Source organism: Falco naumanni, chromosome 5 (assembly GCF_017639655.2).
Source record: "Falco naumanni isolate bFalNau1 chromosome 5, bFalNau1.pat, whole genome shotgun sequence".
Lineage (NCBI taxonomy): Eukaryota > Metazoa > Chordata > Aves > Falconiformes > Falconidae > Falco > Falco naumanni.
Window position 1 is genome coordinate 67,278,371 of NC_054058.1, and position 19,225 is coordinate 67,297,595.

Here is a 19,225-nt window from a genome sequence, read left to right on the forward strand (position 1 = left end):
ATGTATCCATCTTGTTGGATGCTGAAATAACACAAAGTTGTTGTGCCTGGATTCACAGTAATGGAAGAATATGTGAAAGAATGTTGTGGGGCTTTTCAAACAAAGGACTTGTAGATTTTCAGGTTAGAAACAAGAATAAAGAAAACAAATATGAAAGTTTACCAAATGATTTGATTATTTTATAGAGTGAGAAAATGATGAATTTTATTATTTGAAGAAATAGACAGCATTCAAATTTCCTACACTGGGGGTAAAAGTAACACTAGCTTTCAAACACTGTTTGCTTTTTTATTGCTCCTTACATATTTTTGAAGAGTAATGACTATTATTGGAAGGAATTGACATGCTCTTTCCATATTTGTAAAGGCAAGCTCTCCCACTGACTTCGGCATGGGCTATTTGTAGAGAAAGGATGCTGGGTTGGGCCCACAACAGCTTGGTTTTATTTAACCTACGATTTTCATTACTGCAGCTCATGTTTATCACCTTCTTGGGAGTAGTTTGTTCCCTAATCTTTTTCAATGCTATATGCTTAGGGTATGTCTGCTCGGTGGCTTGGATGTGTACTGAAACATAGGTAAACTACTTCTAATTGTTTTTACCATACAGCCAGGATGTGGAATGTTGCGCCCCGACACCTGCAGCATCTGTTCAGTTATGCAGCGCTGGTTTTGTGCCATGCAACGCTTTTGCCATTTTGTGCCACTTACAGGGTCATGGCTATTAGTACATCGGGCAGCTGGTTTATAACACTTCCAACATGGATCCATGTGCTGAAATGACCCCCTTGACTGCAGGGTGGACAGGCCAAAAGTGCTGAGGCTTGGCTCAACCCGGTGGTTGTATCAGTAGGGATCACTTAGATGAAGGAAGACCTTGGCTGAAGCAGAGTGTGTAAGTTGTCTCCCCAGCTATGGGCACTTTTGCCAGGGGATGCAACTGGTGCAAAGACTGTCTTGGACAGCTGTTTACCACCACAACAGCAAAGGTACAGGTGTCTCATACTGTGTGCCTTAACTAAAGGATCATGATGTATCATATGATGCTACCTGGTAATCGGTTTCCAATTTGACAAAACACAATGGCAGTCTGGCTTGCTTTGAAACATCTGCTTAACACTGTTATGCTTAAAGTTAGGGTTTGACTAAGTGCTTTGATGACTCAAACTCTAACTAGACAGTAAAGACAAATGACAAAGTATTAAAGTCAAAACAATCTCGTTAATCTTTTTTTTTTACCAAAAAATTATTGACAGATAAGAGCTTCTCAGGTTTTCATAATACAAAGTTATACAGTAGAAAGTCAGAGGTGTATTTTCCAGATCATGCATCATCCTTACATTGATTTTCATTAGCTTCTTAATGTTGAATCAGCCATTACATACTATGTCAACATGCATTAAGAACTGCCTTTGAATGGCTTTTTATTTATTTAACTCAGCTTGAGAGACGGAGAGGGCTGCTTTATTGAAGGCTTTCTTACCAGGAATGTTAAAGAAATTTTTAAAATGTTACACCTGCTGCAGACAAAAAATATCTGTCCAGGGCAGATGTAGAGCTTAAACTTTTTTTGCCCTGGTTTGTTTATACAGGGTCACAGTATTTTTAGTCAGTGTTGATTTCCATTACTGAAACTGTATTTTTCCCTTTGTTCCACCATCCTGACTATAATGCCTGAGATTGCTTTCTTTTTTTCAGGATGACTTTAAATGTGGCCAAAAAATGTGAAAGACCTAAAGACAATGGGCCAGGTGGATACTAAGTTTGTGGTGGAATAGAATACGCAGAATCTTATGGAGCAAAAGCATGGTCACTATGTCCTATTTATATCAACCTTTCAGCCCCAGTTAGCTGTGAATGATTTTGCTTGGAATATCTTCCTAAAGAACACTTATGAGAAGATAGGAAGATAAACATTGTAGCTTTGCTTCCTTTTAGTCAAACAAATAGTTGTAGGATTAACTGACAAAGACATACTAAGCACAAACAGCTTCCATTTGGGTTTAGTTAGTTTTTTGATTGTTTTTTCTTCCAACCTACCACTTCTGTAGTTCCTCTTTATTTGGGAGACCTGGGCAGGATTCTCTGAGGGAGGAGGGAAGAAGAATCTTGTGGGTGGGTGGATTAATTTATTGTTTACTTGGTTTCCCTGCTGTTTTCAAGGTGTTGAGAGGTAGCTCAACTTTTTAAAGCAAGAGATAGTTACGCAGATGAGGTCAATGGTCTGGATCCTGAGAACTGCTTAAGTTCTTCATCTTCAGTTTCAAAGATTTCAGATTCCCAGTCTGTACCTAGAGAAATCTACTTGATGTAATGATAAAAATAAATCTATCTTTTTTTAACTGATGTTAGCTTGGCAAAAAAAACAGAAGAGTGAGATGAATTCAGTCCTGCCTTGTAAGTCATCGAGAAAAGCACTCTTTTGTTTAGTGTGTAGTTTTATAAAGAATAGTGGTACACTGGTGGTTTTGGTACTACAAGATAAAAATCTTCATTTTGTATCCAGGCCAAGTGATATGTTCTTTCGCTCAGAACAAATGAATGGAAATTATTGAAGTAATTAAGTAGTAATAAACTTATTTATTTGGGACTTTTCAGTTATTTTAAGTGTAAATACATTATTTGCTGCAGTATCCTTTGAGGGTTTCAGCACGGGAATATTAGTAGAGAAATGCTGCTATTTCTTAGTTGTGCAAAGATATCAAATGAATTAGTTGAATAATTGTGTACATTACTTGGATTTGTAATGGGCTGCCTGTTGGAAATAATCATCCAAAGAATAGTAACAGTGTGGGGGCGGGGGGGGGGCGGGGGGAGGGGGGGGGGGTAAGTGGGAAGCTTAATTCTATTTTAAATATCCAAAGCTTAAACTTGGGTATTCTTGCCTGGAACATCAAAGTGATGAAATCAGGGCTTCCTTTAAGGTGTGGGAGAACTCCATTGAAAGTTAGGGGGACTGCACTGTTTGCTTTAGTTAGAGGTGTTTGAGTGTGTTGCTATAGGGCCTGCCATTGTACTGGGTACGGCTCGCATTCCTGGGCTCCTCCATCAGGCAACTGCATTTCAGGGAGCACTTGCTCCCTGATTCAGCTTTAATAATGGCCTGTTTGGAGATATTGGCATGTGACAGCTGTAATCCACTGCAAGATCATCTGTTTCAGGATGAAGACAGACTTTGACACATGAATTTGCCAAAGGCTCAGTTCTCCTCTATTATACTCACATTAGTGCGCACAAGTTATTTTGGTAATAACTATCCTTGCCACATATACTTAGCATTGCAATCTTATTTGATTTCCATCATAGATTAAATTCATTCATGAGTTTTTAAGTCCATCCAAAGTAAGTGGAACCACACAGACAGTCAAAGTAAACCTTATACCAAAGCTACCTTGCTGAAATTGTAACAGCTTCTTGAAGAAAGTTTTACCAGCTCATAAAAAACTTTTCATCCATGTGTTCAAGGTGAGCCATACAATTTATGCCTGCTCAAAATCTCCACTGAATCCTCTCTTTGTATTTTTCACCCTCTGACTAAAATTTAGCATGACTAAAAGAGAAGGAAAAAAAAAAAAAGTCCATTTGTACTTGACAATCCTTGAGAGAAACTTAATCTCTCTATCAGCACTGGCATGTGCGTTGTGCTGTATACATCACGCCTGCTCTGAAGCAGTTCCCATTCCTTTAGGACAACTTCTTTATGAGAGTCTGAGTACTGAACAGAACACACATAAACCAACTGGCAGATGTTCTTAGTAAATCATTGAGAGGCTCACATTAAAAATTAGCCACCTGCATATTTATCTGTTCTTTTCTAAGCATCAATAAATTATTTAGAATACTGAAATGTCTGCTTGAATTTATCAGTATATTCTTGTTCATAAGTATTTCTGTTCTTGTTTCCCAGGAATGAAAAATGTAGAAGAATCCTTTAAATATAATTGTTAATTTATAGCAAACAACATAATTTCTAGCTGCAGCAACACAATTTCTGGCAAAAAAAAACCAACCACAAAATAAGACATAAAACCAAAAACAAAACCCCCAACCTTTTGAAAGAAAGAAGACATTCAGGTTTCATCAGTTTTACTACTTTCTTGTTTTTACAAAATAACAGATGCCGCCTGTCAAATATACATGTCTAAAGCAGTCCTAATATAGTCCTCTTTGGGCACAGCCAGAAATTTGGTATCTTCAAATTCTAATACGTTCAGTTTTCCTTTTAAAAGCGGTTCACTGATAACAGCAAGACAAAACCTCTTCTTTCTTATTTGTGCTAAGCTGCAGTGAGAGAATTATGTGATTAGTTCCTTCTGCTGAGAATCTTGTTTGACAATTGAAATTCCTGAAATTCAGTAACATTCAAAGCTGGAGTCTGTTTTATCTTTTGTCGTCATGATTCTTGTCACCATGGCATAATTGAGCTAACTGAAAGCTATATGGGGCTTTGGACCCTGCCCAAGTTCAGGAAAGCTTTATGAGACAGTTGGAAACTATGAAATTAACAGTTTCTGAATACGTGCACATCTGGAGATCAAACAAATGATCAGAGCTCTGGCACTTAGCTGAAATCTGGCATTAGGTACTATAAATGGTGGTAGTCCTTAAAAGTTCTTAAAATTTAAGCTGGCTCCATCTGCAACTAATCAGCTGCCTCCCAATCGTACATGTGAGACAGGGGATCAAATCATAGCTTGATGATCACCTGGTCCTCATAAAATCCTCCTAGAAGGTTGGCTGAGGGGGAGTGGTGAGTAGGTGGGCTGATTCTGGTGATAGGGTTTAGATTGACAGAAAAAGCATGACTGATACCTTGAGCTTCTGTTGAATTACTTTGTTCTAAAAAAGTCAAGCCTTGTGTTTGATGGAGAACTAAAATTTTGTCCTAGGGATTATTTAAGTGGGTATTGTTTGATAGAGCACTCATGGTCTGGGTTATTTTTCTTTCAGGAACTTGATTTTTCTCATAAAGAGATTCCAAAATTGCTATCAATAACTGGGTAAATATGTAACTAGGTTCTTGATGTGATTCATTCTTTTTTTTCCCAGTAAAAGCTGCTTAGGGATGCTAGTGAAGTTAGGTGACAAAAATAACATACATGGGAGCGTTTTCCCTTTAATAAAGGATTTCAGCCTCAGCTTCACTATCAGAAAGTTCTCTAAACACACAGTGTAAGAAGAAAATTGTGTCTTGTCAAGGATTTGATCTTTACTTTTTCCTCTTGGAAACAGAAAGCTTTGAGAGATTTCCTAGCTTTGATTTCTGAGCGTAAACAGGTACCTGCCAAATTGTCAGAAGGGTAAATGTTAAACCACAGTATGTTGCTTTATGATTTCTGACTGTTCAGCTTCTTGAGCATGGAGCTACCTGGAAATTCCCCTCTGCAGTGTACAGCAGCTTCATGCACTGGCTAATACAACCTGATGCCTACCCTGAGTACATAAGTGTCCAGGGAGTGTGATACCCCAAAATTTGGCTGAGACTTTGCTATTATCATGTTGCATGTCTTAACGTTCATACATAACTTGGTATCTCTGCTCCACTGCTAAGGTTAGGAGAGGATAATAATGTATTGAGATGAAAAGGGAACCTGAGTGGAGAGTGGAAATAAAATTCATCCCTAAAAATCAGCTTACTCTTTATTGATGTGACTGAAGAAACTTACACAAGAGTGTTGTAAAGAGTGAAATGGAAATGTTGAGGTTCAGATGTAAAAGAAACCAATTAAACCATGCTGTTTGATATCAGATGGAGTCACACATGATGACCTGGTCAAACCAACAGGATTAGTGAAAAAAGTCAAAACTCCATCAAAACCAGATGCTATGTCAGGTTTTAACTATCATAAGCATAATACATTTGGAAGTGAATACTGGGAACAAGGTATTGTGAACTCATCCTTTTTTTTTTCTGAATGTAAGCACAATGATCTGAAGGAAGCATACAACTTAAACCATAGTCTTAAAAGAGATGAATAGGGCTAGATAAATAAGGAAAAAAAGAGGGAAAAAAATCCAGCCCTTGTTGCTATGTTACTAGTCTTTGGAGCAAGATCATGCACACATGGAAATCAATGTCAGTTCTGCTTTTTTAGTTTTCCTCCTGTGTCATAACTCTCATAGTTCCTGGCTGGGAAACAGATGATAACAGAGCCAAGTCTTAATAAACTCTGAGTGGGGTACTTCAGATGAAGAGACATATTTTGAGCAGAGAGAGACAGTAATTGCTCATAGCAGGAACTGCAGACTTTTATTAATTGTATGTCGAGGCTGGGGAAGTGCATTAAGGCATTTGGAATGTGTGGCTTGGATGCCAGAAGAGCTTCAGGAGACACCATGGCTGAGAGGACACATTTCTGAGGCATTACTTATTCTACCTCTGCAACAAGGGATGAGGGGGACAGCAAGAAGTGCTGCAGCATCGAGATCAGTATTGCAAGCCTATGGCTTTGTTATATTAGATGCTGCTGAGGCAGAATGAAACAGTCCTGGCCCCAAAGGGTTGCAGTCCAAGTGAAAAATTACAAGAAATATGTGGAATCGCAAGGAAGAGCATGTGAGGAAATGTGGTTTTGTTCAGAGTAGCAGGCAGTGATCCCACCCAACCCAACATGTTAACTGCTTGTTTGCTTGGCTTCCCATGTCATGGAAACACTAAAATCTCCAACAAGGGAAAGAAAGCAAGTATATTGGAATTAAAATCTACTTAATAAAGAAATCTTCCCCAATTGGTTTACATTTAAGAAACAGTGGAAAGAGTAAGTTAATCTTTCACTTATTTTCTCCTTGCTTGGACTTGAGTGAGCCTAGGGGAAAGCCACCAAGACGGTTAGGGTCTGGAGCATGTCATATATGAGCACAGGCTCAGAGAGCTGCACTTGTTCATCTTCAGAAAGAGAAGGCAGAGACACTACCTTGAGCTACATAGTTTAAAATTAGCCTTGCTTTGATTGCTGGGGCTGGCCTGATGACCTGATGACCTCCAAAGGCCTTTTCCAACCTTTCATTATATGATTGTAGGAACAAGGGATGCAAACTGTCCTAAATGAGGGTTCTTCAAAAAGGGTTTTATCCAGTGAACTTAATGTAAAGTATCATGATACTGTGAAAATCAGGACAATGACCAACACTGCTATGACACAATTTGGGACTGAAGCTGAAAATAGATGAGGGATCACAAAGCCCTTAGTTTATGTTTGATAATATAGTTCAAAGGCAACAAAAAAAGCCAGCTGTATGGTTTCAAACAACCACAAATATTAGTATAGTTCAAAAAACATCCCCAAAGGGAAAACAGACTTTCCCCCTCCTTTCCAAATCAAATACACAGAGCTGTTATTCCATAAGAATTTTGTTCAATTTATTTGTCTTTCTAGCACTTAACCTCAGAGCTTGTCTCCACAGATAGATTCAGAAAACTTTTTAAAGTCCTAGAAGATTGGGGCAATGGACAAAATAAAACCAAAGTGTTTTATTTATTTTCCCAAAACATGTATTTTAAATACAAGCTATCAGCATACAACTGTCTGGCTGTACATTACTGTAATAAGGATGTCATTATTATAAATAAATATCTCATTTTTTTGTGTATATATATACACATCATACTGATATTTGCTTTATTGCTGAGATCAAACCCAACAATTTTCAGTGTCTTTATGATACACAGGATATTCACTAGGAGTTAAATCTTCCTCTTCTCCATGAAGTCTTTCATCTGAGTATCTTTTAATAAGGCAGATTAAGGTTGTAGGAGGAAAGAAAACCTCTCCTCTGCCTGAGCAGGCTGTAGAAAGGAAACTGAAGCACTCCATCCTTTCTACCCAAACTGGTTATCATTACTTTGGGTAGATACCTTGGATTTAATTCATATAATTTCACATTTTATAATTAAAATTATGTATCCATATAAGTCTACTGTCTATAAACAGAACAATAGTGACTAGATCATACATCAACAACAAAGACATTAAATTTATTCATTGAATCCCACTATTTTTGCTTGAAATCACTATAACAATGTATCAAGGTGGATTTGTTGCATTTTGGCAATAACCCCGTTTGGACAATAACATCCTTCCCACTACAAGTTCCATGTAAATAGTGCAAGGACATCTGAAAGCTTGTTTTGGTCATGAAATGTTTGCTATGCTGCTATTTTTTGTATGCATCTTCTGCACATAAACAATCACTGCTGTTTTTTCCCCTTAAACCAAGAACAGCTTAAATTCATTACATTTTTGTAAACTGTTTATTGAAATTGATCTTCTGGCAACTTCCATTTGAAGAAAAAACAGACTTATTGAATGTATGTATGTTAATGAGTAAGCTTTAATATATGAGAATTTGTTTCACCATATTAACACTCAGACTTCTGTGCTCTCACGTACATGTTTTAATGGAGTTGCTTTTTAATTTAGAGGATCTACTAAAAAGAGTAAACCTATTTTTAAAAATACTGGTTTTACTAAACTAATATATTTTGGAAGAGATTGTTTTTCATTAATTAACAAGGTTTTTCTTCTATTTTTAAGGAAAAGCCTAGTTCAGCAATTTCAATGCTAACACAGATAGTAAGGGAAGTGTGCTTACAGATGTAGCTGCAACTCCTGCAAGACAGCAGAGATCTTAGGAGGTAATACACGTTTTAAGTGTCTGAAGCAATTTAAATATGATCCATGAACGAATTCTCAGTGGATTAGCCCCTAACCTTTAACTTTTGTGACATTAGTCACATCTCATCTTGACATGTATAATGGAATATTCTCCTATTCAATTGCTTAAAAAATATCCAGTTTGACTTCCAATTGACCTTTGACGAGAGCTGATCTCTTTAAAAGAGTTTAACTGTTGTAAATTCATTCATCTCTCTGTAAGAGACTAATGATAGATGAAAATTATTTCTATAAAGTAGAAAAAAATAAAGCAGAAAATATTTCTTGAGATTGAAAATAATGACATAAATGTTGCTGGGCTTGCTTCCTTCCTTTAAATTTGTAGAAGTATTTTATTCCAAGCAACCATAAGAAATAATCCTTAGGTATTCCTCCGATCTACTGGAAAAAAAATATTACAGGGAAAACCATAACAAATTTAAAGGAAGAACACATTTGAACTGAGAACCACCCTGATAATAAGATATATGTTATTTCACAGAAAAAAAAATATATCTGAAATGGTATTTCAAAACACCACTCTGCAATCTTAGGAAGTAAATTATTTAGAAGGTTATCTTACATATCTTAAAGGCACAACTGGTAAACAACAGGTCTAGAACCTTGAATGGTCAATTATGAAAGTTTTTAATTAAAGAAAAAGATGTCAAGATTTTGAATAGCCTTCCACATGAAGTCTGTGAGTGAGATTCTGGATTCAGAAGCAGGATTCTGGATCCACAGCAGCTGATTTGTAATGACATGCAGGGCACTAAAAAATTGACCCTAAGCTGTCCCTTAGGACAACAATTTTTCTCCCTTTCATGTAACAGAAAATATTAATTACTGCTTATAATGGCTTATGTAGAGGATATGTATTACTATCCTGTTAGCCTTTGCTCCCCCACAGTCGGTACGATTCAGGTCAATTCAGTTACATTAAAATAAAAGGACACTATAAAACTATTGATAGAGATACTTTAGTAAGAAGTCAAATACAAATAAAAAACGACATATATAATGTAGTTGAAGGAGATTTAACCTATTCTCATTGATTCTTAAGTCCACTGAAAGTAGAACATCATTAGCATGTGTCTTGAGGACCAAAATTCAGCCAGAAAAACATTTTTTGTATGATGAGGACACAGGATTTTTGAACTAATTACAAGTGGGTATTTATTTAAGCCAAAGATTTTTTTATATGTCTTTGTGTTTGGGTGTCAAATATGACGCCATCTGTTGGGCTGGAAGTCCAGGATTTGGGAAACGGTGGGAGAGAAAATCCGCAAAATTTTAGAACTTGCTGTTACTACATTGGATGAATTCCTTAAAGATATACTGCCAACAACTAGTACTGACTGTGCACAGACACTGTGTGTTCCTTGGGTCTCTACTTGACAGGAATTTTGAAACAGTTGCCTAATTAATAGTGTTTAAATATGCTAATTTGGAATTAAAACATGCAACTGAGAAACAGTCTATTATTATTCTCCTTTGGTGAGAAAATCCAAACCAGGAACATTTCTAACCCATCATCCCAGCAGAGCTATTTCCTCTCATGGTACACAGATACTTACAGTGACTAACAGGATGCTAAAACCTGGTCAGTTCTTCAAATGATCATATGTGGCAACTGATTCTGCTCTGCTGTATACATGTATTTGAGCCACCACATGTAATCTAGGCATACCACAGAGAAAATACGGCCTTGAAAAACAGATTTATCCACATACAATAAATTTCTGAAGATCTTTGTCTAAGCAACTGTCTTTCCAGTATGCTTTAAGATGAAATCTTCTCACTTCAGAAGGTCAGAATTGCTTTCTTCAGCATGAATTTGTCTTTAGAGTAATGACAAAGGACATACAGATGAACCCCTTTCTCCAGGTTTTACAGTTCTCAGGATTATTTATTTGAAAGATTTTCAATCCTTCCTTTTCATTCTCCCTAGAAAAAATATAGTGAAGTAGCAGCTTAGTGAGTCATCAGAACTAGCTTGTCTAGCGTCAGTATTTACTACGAATCTTCAGATGGCATAAATCATAATAGCTCCCTTAATATAAAATGAATTGTGTCAATTTATACTGGGAAAGAATCCATAGTGGAATGTAGTGTTCCAAATAAATTCAAAGACCCTGTTTCAAAGAAGAATCTTAGAGAATCATAGAATGGTTTGGACTTTAAAGGTCACCTAGTACAACCTCCCTGCAATAAGCTGGGACATCTTCAGCTAGACCAGGTTGCTCAGAGCCCAATCCAACCTGACCTTGAATGTTTCAGGGATGGGGCATCTACCATCTCTCTAGGCAACCTGTGCTAGTGTCTCGCCACCCTCATCATGAAAAATTTCTTCCTTATATCTAGTCTGAATTTACCCTCTTTTAGTCTAAAACCATCACCCTTTGCCTTATCACAACAGGCCCTGCTAAAAAGTCTGCACCCATTTTCCTCATACACAACCCTTAGGTACTGGAAGGTGCTATAAGGTCTTCCTGGAGCCTTCCCTTCTCCAGGCTGAACAACCCCAGCTCTCTCAGCCTGTCTTCACAGAAAAGGTGTTTTGTCCCTCTGCAGAAGCTTTTTACAGAAGTGGTTGTTTACATCAAATCATATGACTTGCCAAAGTTCAGACATTTTGATTTTGAATTAAAACACCTCTGTCTAAGCTGTTTTTCATGTTAGGAAGCTCATGCCTTACTACATTAAATCCTATGCTGCTGCTCAAACATTGGTCTTCACAGGCACAGAATTTGACCAAGCTATTTTTAAAATAGACCAATTAATTGCACCAGGTTGTCTGCACTATAAAATAAATAATGAGGAAGAATGTACCCTCCCCTACCCTTGAATGTGACAGTATTTTCTGTTTTGAATCTTTGGATCAAAAGGGATGTGGTATAATCAGTTATTTTCGTTCACTGCAAGAACAGCAGAAAACAATTGACTCTATAGCTTCGGAAATATTCTCCAGAAGTCTGTGACTGTGAACTAAAGGAGAAATGCTGTTTCTCAACAACTGTGAAACTGTGAAGACAACAAACAGATACATACACTCTGTGTGTTATTAGAAATACGATATATTACTGCAGCACAGTTTTTAGTTAACTGAATACACCTAGTATTTTAAAGGGACAGAAGTTTTTCATCATAAGCAGAGATGAAACATATTTATTATGCCTGCCAGATACCTTATTTCATCAAAGTATGAAAACTGATTTCAATAATATGTTACAGTGTTTAGTTAATAAGATACAGAAACCATTAAGACATTAAGCAATGACTGACAGCAAGCAAAGGACCAACAAATACAGAAGAAAGAGGATCTTTTGGGAGAATTGTGTGCTAGCCTCTACATTCTAACTTCATTCTAGATCTTTTATTAGTCATTAAAATGTAAGCAAAAACAAACAAAAAAAGAGCAGAAAAGACAAAATAACTTTTTTATGGCTAGGTTCGCAGGCACCAGCTGTTAAAAGTGCATCACTACACAGATCAACACATGTAATAAAGTTAATTAAATGAATATGACTAGGGCTTATTTTTAAAATTGTCTAAGTTATTTTAATGGCCTAAAGGCAGTAGTCACCTTAATGGTAAGACGTGTAAGTCATCGGTGTGACTTAGCCTTTGTCCCATGGCCGCCTAAATGTTTATGCAAACAGCGCAAGCTGAGGAACTCAGGGCTGGTTGCCTTAGGTTACAGTGACTGTACAGAGCTCGTTTTTAGTATGCAGGATCGGTAAATTACCTTCTATGGGAAAAAATATTATCTCTCCAAAGGATTCCAGCTCTAGAGGTTCCCTAGGGCTTCTCATAAAGAAGAAAATGTGTGCAGGTTGTCTGCCTGTACACCAGCAATGTGTCCCTCTACTCACCTTCCTTTACATTGTTCTCTACATTACAGACTCTGTGGGATGAAGAATACTGCCTTCAGCTAAAGAGTCTGTGCAGATCGAAACTTTATTATCCCAGCTACATCCAGCACAGAGCAAACCAGTCCTGTACCTCGATCCTTGAAAGTAATTTCCCTAAGGAGGGTTGATCTCCCTCCCTTTCGCCACCCATCTACATGGCAAAGAGGATGCGATGTTGATGTTACTATTAAATGCCTAACATTTAAGAATTTTAAACTTTTATTTATGCAGTGCAAGGCAATTTCATTTCATGATCATTTTGACTCTATATTCTGTAAATTACGCTTACTACCTGAGAAAAAAATACAAACCAAAAATCTTAAGCTTTTTCCCTTGCTAATTGCCTACTGTGACATACCCTACATCTGTGTGATCTGAAGTGGACAAGTTTGGGTATTTCTCTAATTTTGCTAATGACTGACGTTCTGTTGCTGTTGTTGAGCTGCTGCTGTTTCCCCAGGAAACAAGGTATTTGTATTAGCTGCCTCCCTATCCATCTGTTCATTTGTCTCCCCACATTCTCTTCCTAATTACCTTTGATCATTTGAAACAACTTTGAAAGATGGAGAAAGTCTAAAAAAAACCCATTAAATTCCTACAAGTTTTGTGAAAATAGCCATCTGCCTATTGGAAAGAGAACTGAACTAGCAGTCCTGTTGTGGGAAAGACAGAATAAATTCAGGCAGATAAGACTCATAGATCAGACAGACAGAACTCTATCTTGTACTCAGGCAGATGGCTGGCCTCCCCATATGGCAACAAAGAGCGTGTGTACTTCTGGATTATCAGCAGCACATGTTAAACCTTTCCCAATTGTTGCCTGTGTCCTGCCATGGTTACTGAGGCAGGAAGGTTTGGGTACAAAAGAACACAAATCCATAAGGGATCTGCCTTCCTTAGCCTCACAGCACACTGAAAATTCCTTCTGTTTTTTTTTTTTTTCCTTTTTTTTTTTTTTCTTTTTTTTTTTCCTTTTATGCTTGTATTGAAGATTTACAGTATAAAATCAAAATAAGTTTGTATTATTTTTCTTAAACTAAACAACCTTATCAAATGATGTTCAAGATGTGAAAGCACCTGGAGTCTTACTAGATGTGTTCTTCTTTTCTTGTATCGAAGTCAGCCAAAAAGGAAAACTTATTTCCAGAAATGAATCAGCTAAGCCTGTCAGTCAGAGTGCCTTTAGAAAAAGTAGATACAAAAGACACACTGATGAAGATACTGTTTATAACACGTGAACTGTGTATCTGTGGTGTGATGATTAACTCAGTCAGCAATACATTTGCTGAGTTTGTACTTCCTAAACTATTTCAACTTCAAGACAGCAAAATCTTTCTTATAAGACATTTGGAACCACATTTTCCCTTTACCTAATAGAAAGATAATGGTCTTCAAGAACGTTGCACAGCTGTTGAGATAATTATGTTTTAAGGCTCCAATTCCTTTATTGGTCATGGCAAGTCACTGTAACTCTAACACGTAGAAGGCTTTGTGTGGCAAGTGAAGATGTGGAAGTTCTAGTGGGGAGGACTGAGGTGAGACAGAAAGGATCTGCTTGCCAGCATCTCACCTGACAAACCTGGAGACCACAGCGATCTGCTCAGCCACCTCTGCTTATTCCTTCTGCTAGACATTCCCCTTCCTTTGGGAAAGAAGCATGGCTCTGCCTGTGCTGGCTTTGTGCAGTACAGCAGGGATCCCCCATGTCCTCCTGAAGGCATGTTATCATCCCTCCTTGCTTCACAGAGTGGAGCAGACAGCTGCATGCAGATGTGGCCCTGGCTGACACCATTCCTGGGACCAGCTGTGACTCTTTTAGGGATGCTGCCCACCCTCGCAGTGGTGTGACCCTTGGCCTGTGACAGGACGTAGTACATACGCGATATAATGACCGGTTAGACTATGTAGTGCATAGTGGGTGGCTACACTAAATTAAATGTTCAATCAACATGACCTTATGAAATCTTCTGATGAAAATATTAATGATTTATAAGCTGTTTAAACAGCTTTGCTTAACTTTCATATCATTAATATTGATCCCCTGTGGCAACAGAATAGAGAAAAAGGGAAAAAGTGTAAGAAGATCCTTCTTTATTTGTAGCTCTGCCACAGATTTCCTGAGTCTGTACAAATTGCTTTTGTTTTGTGCCTAAGCACCCACCTCTAAACTTCAAGGTCTGTTTTAAGGATACATTCATTAATGTTTGTAGGGTGCCAGAGATGCCTAACTGATCCTGGGGGAATTAATTATACCTACAAAGACCAATATAAAGCCAGGAAAACAACTAGCTGAAAAATATTAGAAGTGTTAGTTCGTTACCTACACTCTATAGAGTTTACACCAGACTAATTATTGAACTTCCCTTTTTTTTCCTACTGCTCATTATATAAATCACACCCTTGAACTCCTCTGGGTTTCCTTCTGGAGTAATCCTAAACTGCAGAGGTACAAAGTCATGGCCCACGAGCAAATCATTCACAAAGATGTAGTTTATTAAGAAGGATTTAATTTAAAATGGAGTTTCATTTAGTCTTGGGCTTTCTACTGAAAGATGAAACAGTGTCATGCAACAGGGAAATGCTGCTGTCCATCCTGTGTGGTCCACCCCAGCATGAAAACCTACTGCTGCAAAGACCTGGGTGAGGCACAGGGTGGCAAATACATTTGAATTCCTTTGTGCACAGACTGACAAGCCAAGTCTACCCAGCGCGCCCAAGCGACACATTGACTTCGATACTTATGCCTTTGCCAAAAATTCAGGGATGAAAAGTCCTCGCTATGATTTATTTTTAAGTTAATTTATAAAAGGCTGTGTTTCTACCGCTGAAAGTTCACCTTTAATTCTTACGGAAATTCTGTGCTACATCTCGTGTAGATGATATGCTCTGTTTTCACGGACCCGTACCACAGCAATGCAGTGAGCAGCTGCGGGATGAAGGGAGAAGGTGAATTAGAGAAATCCTTGTTGCCTAATTTATGTACAGAGGGCCCTCTGGCTGCACGGTGCTGCGTCACGAATGGAGAGGAGCTTGTAGCAGGCTGCTTGAATGGAAGAAAGAGACCATGGATTTCAATAACCACTGAGAAAAAATACAAATGAAAAATCAGATGATATAAATAGGAAACAATAGTTCTTTTCAGATATCTAGCTCTGCCTCATGCTAAATTACTGGAAAGATCTAGGAGTGGAAAAAGCAAGAAATATAGTTGTGAAGTGTAGTGAAAATACATCATTGCATTTTGTTAATTTATTTCAATGAATATTGAAAAAAAGATTAAGTAAAAACCTACAAACAATAACTTCTTCTGAGGGAACTGAAAAGCTTCTTCAAAAACCATTGCAAATTACTGAGTCCCTTAGCTGCAGACTATAACTATTTTTCAACCGCTTGTCAGGTTTTGTTATCACACTTGGACTTCGTAGCTGTTCACACCAGAGCAATAAAGTTGGCCTCACAGAACAAGACTGAAGGAATCTCAAACAGATCTTGATAGTGAATTGTGGGCAAATTAAAACGGGGACTGTTCAAATCCAAAGGTGTGGCTGAAATGGGAATGTGCCACTCTGACCTCGGCACTTGTTTAACTCTGAACTTTGAAGGAGACAGTAACATGGGAGGATACAATGCAAAAGGCATAAAATACAAAAACAGATAAATATTATAAAATATTGATCACAGTTTTATCCCAAACCAATCTCCATTAAGCTTTCGGTTTTATTCCCGCATTTTCAAGATCTTGATACAGTTTCAGGTGAAATGATAGCTTTTGCAAATTTACCACACTGGAACAGTCAGTTTTCTAGCTTTTCATTATGATTTTTTTCTTAAAGTTGTTTTTTTTTTTTTTACCTTTCAGAGACTGAAGCCAAGTCTAATCTAAATTTTACTGGAAAATATTTACTAAAAGTTTTGATTAATATTATTTAAATGTAGCACTTCAAAGTAGTTTTATCAAGGCATTTTCTAGTCATTCAAAAACTTGTTAAAGTATTTAACAGATGTATTCCATTGGATCAAAAGTCTGTTTAGCCCAGTAAATTGTTTCCAGTACAGTCTAGATGTGAATGTCTAAACAGAGCATAGGAAGATAGTAAAAATAAAATTATACAACCCCATAATGCTTTCAGCAGTTTGATTCTTGGTCTGCCTGAGATGTCCCTGACGGCTTTCACTTCCAGGAACTTGCTCTGTATTCATGCAGAATTTATCACCAACAAGCTATGGCAAGAAGCTCCATAGCTTAGGGCTTCATAATTTCACTTAAGAGGCAACACCTGTGTTTATTTGTTTGTTCCCTTTTTCTTGCAGCATATTTGATGTTCCCTAGTTTTCTTAGTGGAATAGAAGGTGAACAGCAGTCAGTATTCACTGTCTTCTTCCACTTACTATTTGAAAGATTTTAAAGAAAATTCCATTACTTCCCTAGGCATTAAATGGATACATTAAAACACCATCTTATTTCTGCCAAATTAAAACTTTCATAGTATTGCTTCTTCATTTCGTCATAGCTGTATTTTAAACACAGATGCTGCAAAGACTGAAATTCCAAACCTGATTACATTATACTAACCTATAAGAAAAGATCTCAAAGGATAAATAATAGTAGTAAAAATCCTATAGGTTCTCATGTCAAAGGAACTACAGAATAGTATTTTTATTTTTTTTATTTTATCTTGGTGAAGAAATTACTCCCTTTCTCTCTTGAGTACTTTTTCTTTCTTACAGTGGCCAGTTAGGTCTATGGAGAAATTTTAGTTCCTTAATAATCTCTGAAGTGTAGGGATTCAATCCTGATGTGTGCTTATATAAAGAAAACCCACAAACCAACAAACACACCAACAACTACTTACCAAATCCTCAGGTATGGTGGTGTTTTCTTTTGTTGGGGTTTTTCCTCTTTTCTTTTTCTTTTTTTCTTTTATGGGAGTCTCTGATTTGGAGAGGACAGGAAGTTTTATTGCATGGAGGAACAGGATCATCTTCAGGTGCAAGGTGTGTGGATTCTCACCAGGTAAGTGAAAAAGCAGCAAGTAAAGAAATAGCAAGACACCTGTTGTCTAGCACACACTGTGTTGCAGAATGCATGTTATCACCTGAAAGCTGAATTATGGGCGTTTTTATCAGAAAACATTGGGAACTAGCTTCCTTTCAGTCTCTTTCTTCAGTATAAAATGTTTCATGAGTATCATGTACAGACAAGAAACAAACATGCATGTGCTGGACAGAGCAGGGTTTGGCACACAATTAATATAAGGATAAAGCAAACTAATGCATCTATTTTTGCCAAATAAGAGCCTTCGTATCTGATCCTTTTCTACAGTTCTCTGGTCAAAGTGTAGCAAAAATGGTACACTGCAATGCTAAGGACTTTGTTTTTTTCTCCCTCCAGCTGTAAACCTTTACAACCTCTCATTTTATACACTGTTTTTCTATTTTTAAAAAGTGTAATCTTTTCTTTTTACTAAATACTGGCAACTTTATAACAACTGTAAAGGCTAGAAAAGATGATTTACCAGTCATTTAGACTGAAGTCCATTAATCTTTAAATGAACAAGGTGGTATTACAGCAGGCTTTCATTTTAGTCATAATAACAAGGTTTGGATCTTCATGGAAAGTAAAAAATCAAACCTGATTCATATAAAACATATTGAACCTAGCTATTTTATTATAAAATAATTCAGTTATTAGAGAAAATCCTTGTTGTTTAAAACTTTAAAGAGTTTTTTTCACGTTGATATTATAAGTAATATTGTATTGTAAATTGATAAAGTTTCCACTTATTTCAATGTATTTTCCATTACCAGTAACAGGGTAATAGTTTCCCTTACACCATGAGAAATTATCATAGTTCTTTTAGTTATCTATATTTTTAAATACATAGCAACTCATTTGTCTTTTGGTTTTCCCTAGCTTTGCATGCATTGCTCACCATTATATAAGCAATAGAACTAACACTATAGCACAGCACATATTGGGGGAGGTTAGAGCATGCCCTGTCTGTGACAATTCATTGTGTGATTAAGATTTAGAAAGGTGGCAAGGTCCTTCAGTAAAAGTAATGGAAAAAATTTGTGTTTTGGACCACTGTGCTGAGGAAAGAAAACAAAGAATTTGTCAAGCACTGGTTAAGGCAGGAGAGCCAGGATAAAAGCCGGTCTTGGAAGAAAATAAGCAACCATTTGAGAGAATGTGTGAGAAAAAAAGGAAACATGGGCCTGGAATAAATATCTTGATATTCTATAACTTGAAAAGAGCTAACTTTTGTGACTTACACTCACCCTGCTGCTAAGTTGTTATGATCTCAATACAAAGAGACCGTATTCACCGTGAATCTCTCTGTTTATCTGAATGAATTTTGCATCATCCAGTGTCAGGGAATCACACTGAGTACTACATCATGATCCATTCATTTTTGGAATGTGGTAAAAAGATGTGCAGGATGAATACTTTCCTGTCTTTATGCATTGCTGATCACTTTCATAACAAATATTTTTGTATACAGTTAAAGTGAAACAAATCCATTTGTGCTACCTGCCCCAAACTTTGCAATAAATGACCTGCTGTTGTATATTAAACTTCATGGGAATCTGAACAGAATTTCTGAATCACCTTGCGATTTTTTCCTATGTCTCTTTAAGTCTGTTGTTCCCACCA